This window comes from Pimephales promelas, chromosome 4, assembly GCF_988280905.1.
Source record: "Pimephales promelas chromosome 4, fPimPro1.hap1.1, whole genome shotgun sequence".
NCBI classification, from domain to species: domain Eukaryota; kingdom Metazoa; phylum Chordata; class Actinopteri; order Cypriniformes; family Leuciscidae; genus Pimephales; species Pimephales promelas.
The window spans coordinates 16790309-16803463 of record NC_142772.1 but is presented as its reverse complement, the minus strand read 5'-3'; the positions used below and the strand labels follow the sequence as shown (position 1 = coordinate 16803463).

The 13155-nt window shown below is 38.2% G+C and overlaps 1 long non-coding RNA gene across 1 annotated transcript in view; it reads left to right on the top strand.

Annotated features, from left to right (window-relative positions):
* The first annotated feature begins 286 nt into the window (after positions 1-286).
* The window catches only part of LOC120471893 (uncharacterized), a 37215-nt gene continuing 24346 nt past the window's right edge, over positions 287-13155 (top strand). Inside the window, exon 1 of the long non-coding RNA XR_005620865.2 lies at positions 287-459. This is a non-coding gene — a long non-coding RNA (uncharacterized LOC120471893). The remainder of the gene's footprint in view (positions 460-13155) is intronic.

Sequence of the window (13155 nt, the reverse complement as noted above, 5' to 3'; positions counted from 1 at the left end):
TAAGGATGCTCGAACTTCCGCCGATCATAGAGTCCAATGCAATACCGAGAATTTATATTGAATTTTATACTCCATGGTTATACTAATGAAACGTTAGTCACAAAAACAGATAAAACAGACACCCCTCGTTGTGTTTAATGCTTCTTTTTAAAATTATATTAAATAAACATAACTATATATAAAATTACATCTAAACGTATGTACGTTTCGTTTCAAAGACCTCCGCTTTAATCTCCACAACCGGAAATGGACGAGCATCCTTACGTCAAATGCGGAACTTATGGCTCTGGCCCATTCCAATGAACATGGCGCGAACATAACGTTACATTCCTGAGGATAAGCAGTAGAGGACGCCAAAGCTGTTTCTAAAGACTAGTTGCTTCAAACCATTTCCTTGGGTGATTTTTAATCTTCTTGTGGCGCTTATAGATTCAGTCAAGTCGCAAGTCTTCGAATAAGGTATTTTCTTTTACGGTATGCTATTGTTGTTGTTTTTTGCTCTACGGTTTCTGTTAACTAGCCTAATTAACTACGGTATCTCGCATGAATCATATTGAACGGAAGAGTTTGATTAACCACATTTGATAAGCTATATATATTTTAGGTTAGGCTATATCTATCAGCGTATGTAAGATTTTTAGTTGACTGACATTGAAAATGCCACAAAGTGTCATAATTGTGTGTTTATATTAGGCTATGCCCTGGTAAAACCATAGGCTATGTAGGGTAAAACCATGGTTCTCTGCAAGTACCGAATGTATTCCATGGCACATAAATAAGAGCGATCGAAACTACTGTAGTTGTCACAATTTAACGTTACTCGACCAGTAAATAAAAAAAAATCTTGAATACAAAGAAACAGATGTTAGAATGGGGCGTGTTGTCAATAAAGCCATTAACAACCTATTAATGGAAAATTATAGTCAAATGCGTATTAGCAAATTTGTTAAAGATTAGTTAGAAGAAATGCCTATAACAATTGTTATTTTCAAAAAAATGTTGCATCATTGCCATTGTATAAAACTTAAGAAATGTCTCATCTTACCCAATTTGAAATTTATGAAAAATATACTTGTCCTGGGAGCACATAGTTCAGCTACTGTGGATTTCTGTTTCATTAGATTTTACTGCAAAAAAAAAAAAAAAAAATGTTATGCTAGCCAATGTAACTTTAGTTTGCTGGAATCCAAACTAAACTTCAATTATTGAAATTTCAATGAGGGTTTTTTCGAAACCAACATTCAAAAACAGTAGCCTATTTCTTGTGAGAGGTTTGATGTTGAGATCAGGCCCTCTGGCAACATAACTGGCAGTTGCTGTTTTCCCTTCATCTTTTTGTTTTCCTCATCCTTGAGCCCAACTCACTTCCTCAGCCTTTAGCCAAGCAGTGATTGCTTTAAAGGAAAGATTATATTTATAAACAAATACTGCCTTCTTCCTTGGTCATACTATGAGTTTGTAAAGATGCTGTGGGTAAAGAGTTCAGCTGCAGGTCAGTGGAGATTCCTTGGGTTTACCATACACATCCCATTCACAAGCCTTGAGGGAATAAACCTTCGTCAGAGACCAGGGTATAGTGCCATGTCATTTTGGAGCCAGGAATGAGTTACAGAAGTACAGGTTGTTCATTGGATTGTAAGTTCTACTGATGATATATCTTTCTGAAAAACTTTCAGTAAACAAAAACTCCATACAACAATTTTGAAAGTTATAAGTTGTGAAAATTGTGTAAATATGTGACTTTTATACATGATATTGTAGCGTCTGTAAATGCCCTGATGCACAGTGTCAGTGCAGTTCTCAACTCAGGTTTTTGTTCTTTGCTTGGGGATAAAAAAAAAGAGTTTGAAATACCTTTGCAGCAAAACACTTGTCAGCAACATCCCGATTCCATCCACTTTTCTGAGAGTGGTGTTTAGATGAATGTGTGGGTATTTCATGCATGCTTTCCTCTCAGTAACAAAAATTAACAAATGAAAACAGATAGAGAGCATCTGATTCTGAGAAATACTCCAGTCAATTCACTTTGGAAAGCTTTTTCAAACTCCAGAAATTAACTTATTTTGCCTGATTTTGTTCAATATAACGTCACATCAATATTTATTGCAGACTTAAGTCTATCTCTCACAGCATGTTTTTGGGTGTGTGAAATCCAATATGGCATCTAACCTGACTATATCAAGTAAAGTCAGCTTTTTTTTTTTTTTTACAATACAGATTGTTTCAAGGCAGCTTTACAGTGACAATAATGGAAAACAATGCAACAAAGTTTGTTTCGACCGTACAGCAGATCTAGAAGAAAATAGTGTCATAGTCCAGATTAAGGAATTTCAGTGATGGTACATTTTTGTTGTAAAAAAGTTATTCATTTAGTTAATTCATGTATATAGACTATGGTCGATAGCTCTAGTCAATAGATGGGTAGATTGAGGAAGCATTCCCTTTCGTATATTGAAGATGCTTCTGCAGGAAATGTGGGAACGGTTAAAGATCAATGCAGCACTTTAAAAGAGTCAACCTCAGGCCACAATTTGAGTCCATCTCTGTGGGGTCAGAGATTTGAAGTACGAAGGTGACGAGGTCAGCCTTCAAGTCCCATCAAAAAGAGTTTCTTCCCTCCTTCGGTCTGTTCTATTCCTTGGAAAGTGGCAGGAACACACAGACAATGATTTGTCACCAGAAACGGCCCTGATAATTTCCAATTTCATGGGAGCCGGAGAAGAGGCCAGGATGGTCAGCCACAGCTGGAAGTGTGTGTGTCCACTGTGGGCCCCGGCCATTGTTAGAGTCCCAGCCGCAGGCCACTGTGTGTGCGGGACGCTCTCACTCGGAGCGCCCCGACAGCCAAATGTCACCATTAACCATGCGCTGCAAAATCGGAGGCATTCATGATCGAAGCTCCTCATAAGCCATAAAAGGGGTCATCGGTGAGGGTGACTCAAGTTCAGCAAGTCAGATTCAATGGTGTCATGCTTGTTCTGCTCTTTGATGTGACGTGTGTGGAAATGTGGCTTCTTTCTCACACTTGTTAGTGCTGTCAATCTTCCGATAGATTCCCTGGTTAAACAGTTGTCTGTTCTCAGTGCTGGCACCGTGAAAGCAATGATATTGTTGACTGATCATCAGATAACTGAATCAAGTGTTGATTTGTGATTGTGATCTAGTCTTTGTTTTGTCTCATAGACGTTTTATCACCTCTCTCACTAAGACACAAAACTGGTCTCGTCCTGAAAGCTGATTGGTCAGTACAGCGTTACCATCACATTTAAAGGTGCAATGTGTAACAAAGTTGAGTATCTATTAACAGAAATGCAATATGACATCCATAACTATGTTTTCAGTGGTGTATAAAGAACTTACTTAATTAACCGTAATGTTTTTATTACCTTAGAATGAGACATTAATAGCTCCATAACCGCGGGAATCCTCTTCTATGAAGGTCGCCATGTTGTGACGTCATATTCCTACCGTAGCCGAACGCGAACAAACAGCTCTACAGAACGCGTTTCATCACTACCTTGAAAGAGAAGTAGCGGAAAGCTGGAAGCTAGCCTTACACTCCGTGAGTAGTGACTTTTCCCTTGTGAGTGGTGTAAAATATGTAGTTGGGATTGTTTCATGTAACTTAGTTCTCCCTCGCTGTGTTATGGGTTTGTTATGTTGGGGATAGATGTGCTGTACGTTCGTGAGACAGCTGATGATTAGTATTCATGTCATTGACCGTAAAACATGTTACAGGAATCACTAACCCGTCGATAGAGACTTTTACTAAAGTCTTTTATCACTAAAGTCGATCGCGAAGAGTTTTCAAATTCAGAGAAAAAAGCCTATTGCGTGTAGTAAATAGTATCTATGGGTAGGGCTGTCGCGGTTATGGAATTTCCCTTGCGGTAATGTTGAGTGGCTCAATAGCGCGATATGCGGTATTACCGCCATTTATTTATTTATTTAATTTATAAGTATTTGTTGCTATATAAATAAAGTGTACGATGTGGACAAAAACAGGGTCATTTAACCAATAACCGAAACTAAACAGCGTCTATATGCGCATTGAAAGCATGATTGAAAGGCTTTCACTCAGCGCGCATATTGTTATGACAACGGACTTTGAACCGTTCATTCAACGAACACGTTCAAAGAAGCTGATTCGTTAAAAGAGATGTAATGAAACAAGATGTTAATTATTTTTAACTTTGAGTTCCACTTTTCAAGGCTCAGCTGATCAGCAATGCGTCGCATGGGTAACGCGGAAGCTGATGCTTCACTTATTAGAGACCAATATGGCATTGATTCAATGCGTGACTCTGTGATATTATTTTCTGCGGCTTCCTCGCGCTGTGGGATGCTGACCAGCGCTGCTGCTGACGCGCATTTGTGGAAAATACCCGTGACGTGAAGCTTAAAATGATGATACGACAAATATTTCGCTTTCCTTTGACACGGCAACCTTTTCACGACTTCAAAGACAGACGCAGGTAATCGCACGCGCTCTGCAGATCTCTCTCATTCACTGTCTGTGTGAAGCCTCTGTAGGCTACACATCACCAAGATAAGCAGTCTTGTTGTTATCAATCATTATGAACTTGTTTAGCGTTCAATACACATGCATGAAGTTCAAAACAAGAAGAAGCCTTATAAAAAAAAAAAGTGAATATCGCGGTTGCTGCGGTTACGTGCAATCCTCTGCGGTTGACTTGTCAGAAGCGCGGTACTGCAATATTGCGGTTATCGCGACAGCCCTATCTATGGGATGCGGAGATGACATGATTGTAACAGTGCGCGCACTTCCGACCTTTGGACTCATGCGGACGCGTCCCAGCTCAGCCACAGTAACAGCTCATATTAGCCAGCTAAACTATTACTACCCTGTTAGAAAAAATATATAGCTGCTCCCTCGCTGTATTATGGGTTTGCTACAGTATGTGGGGAGAAATGTGCTGCTGGTTACGTTTGTGAGACAATCAGCTGATTAATATTATTTTATTAAATTATATATTAAAACCCTTGATCCTCACCTGACTATGGCTTTGGAAACAGTATTCATGATGTGGTTTATAATGGACTGTGGTACAGAAACAGTGACAATGTTACACACTCTTGGCTTACTCTGGCTATTCTCTGCTGTCTCAGCCGACGAGATGTTTGTCCCGTTTTAGCAACCGTAGCTTCTTCGAAAGGGAGGGGTGAGCAGTGGGCTGAGCCCTTAGTGCAAACCTGGTGCAAACTCGCAACGGAACCACTAGATGTCGCTAAAAATCACACATTGCTCCTTTAACTCTTCACCCATACTTACTGTATGCAATGCATAGACCAAATATTCACCTTAATAGGTACGTTGACAAATTGACATTAAAGTCCCTTTAAAGGTAATTCAACCAAAAAAAATCTAAACACATTATAAATGTTAGAAATGTATTGCTAAAACATATTACAAAGACTGTGAACTGTGAAGTACTGAAATACGGAGTTAGAGCATTAAACAGTTTTTCACCCTTGCTATTTTACGGATTTTTTGGGCGGGGCTAAAACAGGGCTCGATGACACACTGGAGCCCAAGAGCTCGTGGACACGCCCCAACTTGATGACGCACGTTGGCTGATCCATAGACAGGGGATGATCTCTCCCCTAACAATATAGAGCACATTTGCATTCGCCGCTCAATAACGAGTTACTGTCAACTCAGTACTATTAGTTACTACAGTCTACAGTTTGCTAGCTTGCTATGCCTTTGACAAGGAAATGCATAGGCTACTACCTGGATGCGATCATGTACAAAACAGATCGGTGTCTTTATTTAAATTTCCTAAAAGCGATCACATCAAGAAGAGGTGGATTAATTTTGTGTAGAGCCAACCTTGATGCCACCGCCAAACACCCGCCTCTTTAGTGATCATTTTACACAGGATCGTTTTATAAACTTTCCTCAGAGACAACTGGCATTCACTGATAATCCAGCCCGTTCTCATCCTTTAGAGTCACATAGAACGCTATATGACAAAACGGCGCGATACTACGCACATGGCACCCTTTATCGCTAATATTCACGCGAACACAAGGCGTCATAAATCCTTTAGCGTAATATGAGACTACCCTACCCTACCCCACCCCTTAACCTACCCCTCACAGCACGTGTTATAGTAACGATAACGGGTGCCATGTGCGTAGTATAGCGCCGTTTTGTCATATAGCGTTCTATATGACGTTAAAGGATGAGAATGCGTTGCATAATCCGTTGCTGCTGGAGAACGGGGCTGAAACGACTATCTTCCGCCTCAGCGTTCATCCTCCCGTTCCGAGAGCAGTTTCACCTAATATCACCGTCGACAACTTTCCCGCGAGTGGGCGTGGTTTCAGCGCAGCCAGGGTACACGCCCCCAGCGTTTGAGAACAGAGATAACTGCTGATTTTTTCAAGATTTTGATAGCTTATTTTATGTACTTTCCGTCTTTTTTATCATTCAAATTTGGCTGGGTGACTAATATCAAATTTTTCTGTGGTATGACAGACTCAGAACACATACTTAATTTTGACTTTACAGGGACTTTAAATTATTGGAAAATTATAATTTTTGGCTTTTTGAAAAATTTGAAAAGTTTTATGGCTTTTTGTCCACATTAGCCTTTTTTAGTCACCTTTTTGCTATCGAACTCTTAAAGGCCGGAACACACCAAGCCGACACCAACGAACTAGCGCTGGTGAAAGCCGGCTTTGTTGTCGCCTCTCGTCCGCTCTCGTCAACGTAAAAAGCTCCACTTGAACACACCGAGAGAACTGCAGCCGACTGTCAGCTAGAATGTGCGTTCTGCGCCTGCGTTTAATGAGCCAACTGTCTATTTCTGCGGATATATTAGTCTATATTCGTCATTCAAAAAGGAAAACCGACGCTGCCAGCTGCAGATACACATAACGTAAACAAAGCAGCGCGTGATTGCCGTTTTGAATATCAATCCTGCTAAACACTTTCTTTATTCTACTCCACTCATGTTAATATTGAAATATTCGCCAAGGAACACTCAGGTAAGAAGACGTAACATAAGAACAGCCTTCTATCTTTACCGTTTTGAATTCTTTGCTTGCTGTTTTGCTTTTATTCTCGTGCACTGACTCTTTCACTAAGCTGAACAGCCAATCAGAGTTCTCACTTTTCCCAACGGCCCGACGCCGATTCAACATGTCGAATCGGGCGAAACAAAGCCGACGAGGACTATTTTCAGCCAACGGCACGGAACCGTGCGTATCACACCGAGGAAACTTAGTTGGCCGACGCACAAAATCTGCTAGACGCACGGCCGACCGTCGGCTTTGTGTGTTCCGGGTTTAAAGGAGAATTTCGGTGCAAAATGAACCTTTGGTCTAATAAAACATTGGTACCTAGTCAATCGTTCTGAGATTTGTTTTCATGATAATCGAATGTAAAGAGTTTTATCTCTAAAAACTGTTTAGCGTATAATGCTAGTACTGAGGGCATTTTACTAAGTAAAAAGAAATTACTAGTTTATACCACTAACAAGGCTCAAAATAGCCCGCACTAACACAGTAACATAATGAGGGTCCCTGCATGCAAAACAAAGCATTGAGAACTTTGTAAGTGTACAGACCGTTTAATAAGAAGATACTTTATAAAGACAGTTCACTCCGTGTATACAGACAGGAGCCATCTTAAAAAATAGTCGATCCCCGAACACCTTTTATACAGTTCAGAAGTTCGCTGTACTTCATACAATTCAGATCACTCAGCACGTCGTTCGTGGTTTGACTTGTTGTGACTGTTTTCCGAAGATTACGCCACCTGTATACACGAAGTGAACTGTCTTTATAAAGTATCTTCTTATTAAACGGTCTGCACACACTTAGTTCTCAATGCTTCGTTTTGCATGTATGGAGCCTCATTATGTTTCTGTGTTAGTGTGGGGCTATTTTGAGCCTTGTTAGTGATATAAACTAGTGATTTCTTTTTACTTAGTAAATGCCCCCATTACTAGCATTATACGCTAAACAGTTTTTAGAGATACAACTCTTTACATTGGATTATCATGAAAACAAATCTCAGAGAACGATTGACTAGGTACCAATGTTTTATTAGACCAAAGGTTCATTTTGCACCGGAGTTCTCCTTTAAGTTTGAGATATGTTCATTTAGAATTTATAGTCTCCTCCAGTTTTTTTATGACTCATCTTCCATATGGCAACAGTTCTTAGTTCATTGCTATACTGTAAACTAAAAAATATGAAATTTTAATGGGAAAAAACAAAACAGTTAGCCTCTTAAGAATTCATAATTATTTGTATGTAACACACATTTGTGTATGCTAAAATGTAAAGGTATTTATTTACCTTTACAAATGTAAACATCTTCATGAATCCTTTGTTTAAAATTATAGGTACAGTGTATAATTAGATATGTTTTGATATGTTAAGCCATAACCCAACCCCTTACTCTAAACCTCGCAACAATATTAAAACCATAAAGGCAAATGTACAGTTTCAGTTACAATACTACATATTTTTTTGAAGGATTTAATTTTTGAGAAATTGCACAGAACAGAATGAAACTTTAACTGTTAACTTGAGTGAATCCATTAAAAAAACGACCAATTGATTCTGAACTTAATTAATGTTATTAATTAAATGCAATAAAATAGTAGTTCTCATTCAAGGGAATTCAGAATTACTTAAAGGGTTAGTTCACCCCAAAATGAAAACTTTGTCATTAAGTACTCACCCTCATGTCATTCCAGACCCATAAGACCTTCGTTCATCATCGGAACACAAATTAAAATATTTTTGATAAAATCCGAGAACTTTCTGACTGCAAAATAATCATTTTCAAGGCCCAGAAAGGTAGTAAAGACATTGTTTAAAATAGTCAATGTGACTGCAGTTGTTCAACCTTAATTTTATGAAAAGTAATGAGAATACTTTTTTTTTTTTTTTTTTTGCACATAAGAAGTATTCACATCACTTCATAAAGTTAAGGTTGAACCACTGTAGTCACATTGACTATTTTAACAGTGTCTTTACTAACTTTCTGGGCCTTGAAAGTGACAATTACATTGCAGTCTATGCAGAAAGATCATTAGGGTGAGTAATTAATGACAGAAATTTAATTTTTGGGTGAACTAACCCTTTAAATGTATTTAAATGAATAAATTATTACTAATATATTAAAATAATTACTCTAAATTATAATGCTAACACATAAAATCAAGATGTAAATTAAAATCATATTACTTTTTTCTAGGGCTGTCAAACGATTAATCGCGTCCAAAATAAAAGTTTGTGTTTACATAATATATGTGGTTGCACTGTGTATAATTATTTTTTATATATAAATACATACACATGCTTGTATATATTTAAGAAATATTTTCATGTATAAACTTTATATAGAATTTATATTATATATAAATATAAATATTTTATACATAAATATTTTTTTTTCTTAAATATACATGCATGTGTGTGTGTGTATATATATATATATATACACAAAATAATTATACACAGTGCACCCACATATATTATGTAAGCACAAACTATTATTTTGGATACGATTAATCGTTTGACAGCCCTACTTTGTTCCCTTTCATTAACTATTGTTTTTATTGAATAGCATTCAGTTCTGAAGAACAAATGGAAAAATTGGACTCAAAAATAATCGATTTCTGGTTAATTAATTTATAATATAAAATTAAACAACCATGTTAATTCAGTATATTATTGAAAAAAAACATCTTTGTCAGAAATACAGCAGAAATACCAGGAATTATAGTGTTTATGGAGGGAGGCCTTCAAATATTGTTTTGGCCTTTGCGTCAAAAATGTTGAGAATAAAATGGACCTAATAATTTCACGAGTTTCACGAATTGAACTCAACAAAAGGAGGGTGTTGGGGACGGGACCTTTTTGACTAAACAGGGAGAAACCTGTTTGAAACATTCATTATTTTTGTAACTGGTGATGCTTGTGGAAAAATAAATAATGCACTTCATCTTTAATGAGCATTTGAATGAAATTTGTGTCGTCTTTAATCATTTTTTTATGTAGCACTACTTTCATAAAAGCAACAGGGATGTGTTACATTGTGACTATAGTTCAGCAGTTGTAACCGTTTCAATTTAGACCCACTAACAGTAGCAGTCCTCTTGCCGTCCATGCTATCCACATAGATGCACCTGTTGCTTAGAATCTTACACAGCTCTCAGGTGATCATGTGCTCTTTGAATCCCGAGGGATCTGTCAGCATCATCCCCTCCCAGCTCTCACACTTCCTACAGCCCTTTATCCATTACACGAAATCTAACATGTGCTCTTATTGTCAATGTTGGATAAACACAAGAGCGTCTTTGATCATGGCAAGAGCGACCTGTTGATGTTGTGATGGAGGAGAGGAAAGAGAAGGAAGGGTAGATTATGCCTCACAGTGCTACAGGAAGTGTGACCGATCTGCCGGGGATTTCTATTGTCTTCTGTTGTTTGATTGACATAATGGCAAGAGCCTGAGGGACAGTCATTGGCTCCGTCCTCAGATTTCTCTGGAGGTCACGGGTTAAATCGTAGCATATTCTGGTGTGGATTGGAAAGCAAGCGTTTCATGATAACCCGTCATTACAAAAGACATTTGAAAGTGCAGAAGTTCCGAAGACCGAAACGGTCGCTCAATTTATTCCGGCCCTTTTCTTTTCCGACTTTTCTCTTTCCCATCCTCTCTGCCTATGTGGCTAACTTTTCGCTTCATTCTCTCGATCTTTCTCCTGCCACCAGTTTCTTTTCTCCGGGCTCTTGGGGACTCAATTGAAGGGCAATGAGGCAGCTAATGTGCAGAAAGATAGAAATTTACTTGCTTTAAGTTCATGCTGCAGACCTTTCTGAAAGAGAGCATTCAGCTGCCTGCCGCTCCACAATAAGAAGCGATTGAATAAAGCCTGCAAGCAGGTTCTTAGCGGCTACATGATGGTTCAGTTCACGGCCCATTTGCCTCCAATGCTCTCCTCTTTCTCCCCCACATATTTTTTATCTTTTCCTCTCTCGCTGAATGACATCTTTCGGCCGGACCCCCCTGCTGAGGAGGTTTAAATGAAATGCATTGATACGGGCACAAGAAGCAATTTGTCTCCTGAACTGTTTCAAGGATTTAAAGAGAGTCAGGAACGGAGAGAGAGAAAGAACGATTGAGAAGGTTGTCCGAGTCCGAGAACGGTGTTGCACTGTAATTTCTGACAACTGGACATCAGGATGCAGAGACGTACATATTGTTTTTTTTTTTTTTTTTTTTTTTTTTTCAGAATTTTTTGAAATTTTTTTTTGTTTTTTTGTTCATCTCTTGCGTATCAAGCAGAAACACTCTATAATAGCTCCAGGGACGAGTATCTCCCTGGCGAAAATGCTTTTTTCTTTTCTTTTTAACGCTACAGTAACTGTCACACCAAATACAGTTGGCAATACCACTGATCGTTCAATGAAAATTCCAACAATGCCTTGAATTAAAGGCAGAAATGTGCTTTTCTTCTCGTGACTGTTACATGTTCTCATCAGTTCAAGTGTATGTGACCCCACAAACTAAGCGGTATTTAACCTCTATAGACCATCTCTGTCTACATGTCATGCACTCTTTCGCTCTCATTTACCCTTTCTCACCCCGAGTTTCTTGCTCTCTCTTTTCTCTCTCAAGCCTCCAGCTGTGAATGTTTGTTCAAGTGGAGTGAAACCATCAAGATGAGAAAATATTGAGCTTGTCTTTCTATTCTCTTTGGATTTGCTTCAGCCATTACGTTTTCGGTGACTCTATTACTTTCTCAGCATCTCCTTCACTATTACAGTCTTAGACTGGAAGGCTAAATTTTAGATTCAAAGTCTAATTTAAACTTAGAAAATAAACAGAAATATGCACTATTAGGTCAGTAATCAAATAGTGACATTGATCAAGTGACTGCTTGTGCAGATGATCAGATGTTCAGATTAGATGCTGGAGAACATGATCATCAGGTTACACACACTTGTGGAGTTCTGTATCTTGAGTGCCAAATGCTAAAACATTCTGTTTTTCAGTTCAACATTTCCAACTTGATCTCATGATAAAGCGTAACTATTTTGCAAGATAGCTTTGTGTGCGTAAAATGTAATTTGTACATAAACGTCCATTTTCTTTTTTTAAAGCATCAAGCTCCACCCCTAAAACTGTCAGAAAAGCAGATATATAAAAACATACAAATGAGATTGTATGAATTCATATGAATTATCCACCAATTCACTAAACTGTAAAAAAGTTATGAATTGCCATGGAAGTGTGCTGACTTTTCATTCAAATACTTTTAATTAGATTTTTTCATTAATTAAAAAAAAAAAAAAGGATTTTCACTAGTCGTCTCAGACTGAATGGAATACAGTTCTTAAAGCTGGCATTGCAAATCACTTTAATTTTTATCTTAAGTTTAAAGTTTGTCCTTTTGGTTACATACTGTAAACACTCCAGACACTTCACAATAAGCAGAAAAACTCGTGAAAAAAACGCATTAATGAGACTAAAGTGCAGCAGAATATAAAAACATGGCTAGATTTTAAATGTAAACATAAAATATCTTTTAACCTTTTGGAAGAGATGCATTTATATACTTTGAAAAGCTGTTTTCTTTTCTCTCAGCATTTTTCCATTCATTCTTTCTCTTGGCTCTTAATGTCGTTCACAACCGCAATCAGCAAATACGAATAGCTATTGGAACCAGATATTAACAACAAACGCATCTAAATGGCCACGTCTTTCCCTCTGCCGCCTCCCCTCTCGCAAAGGCCATGAATTCCTCGTGCTGCAAAGAAAGGACACATGGCTGTACTATTTTCTTTACGGCTGCATCTGCTGCGGCATTGTGCGCGAGTTGTGAAAAAGAGAGATCCTGGCAATCCATATTGATAGACTGCGAGACAGATTGCGTGTAGAGAGACTACGCCTGGCTCATTCACTGTACCACTTCATTTATTTGAAGTTTTAATCTAATTATTAACTATTTTGGGGGATAATAAGCTTTGCGGCTGTAATAGGCGAATTGTATGCCTGAGCTCTTGTGCCGTTGAGAGCACCGGTACAGAGGCCAATCCTTGGGAGGGGTGAGGTCGCTGACAAAAGCACTTGTCCAAAAATATTTTGTCAAGTCTTTTACG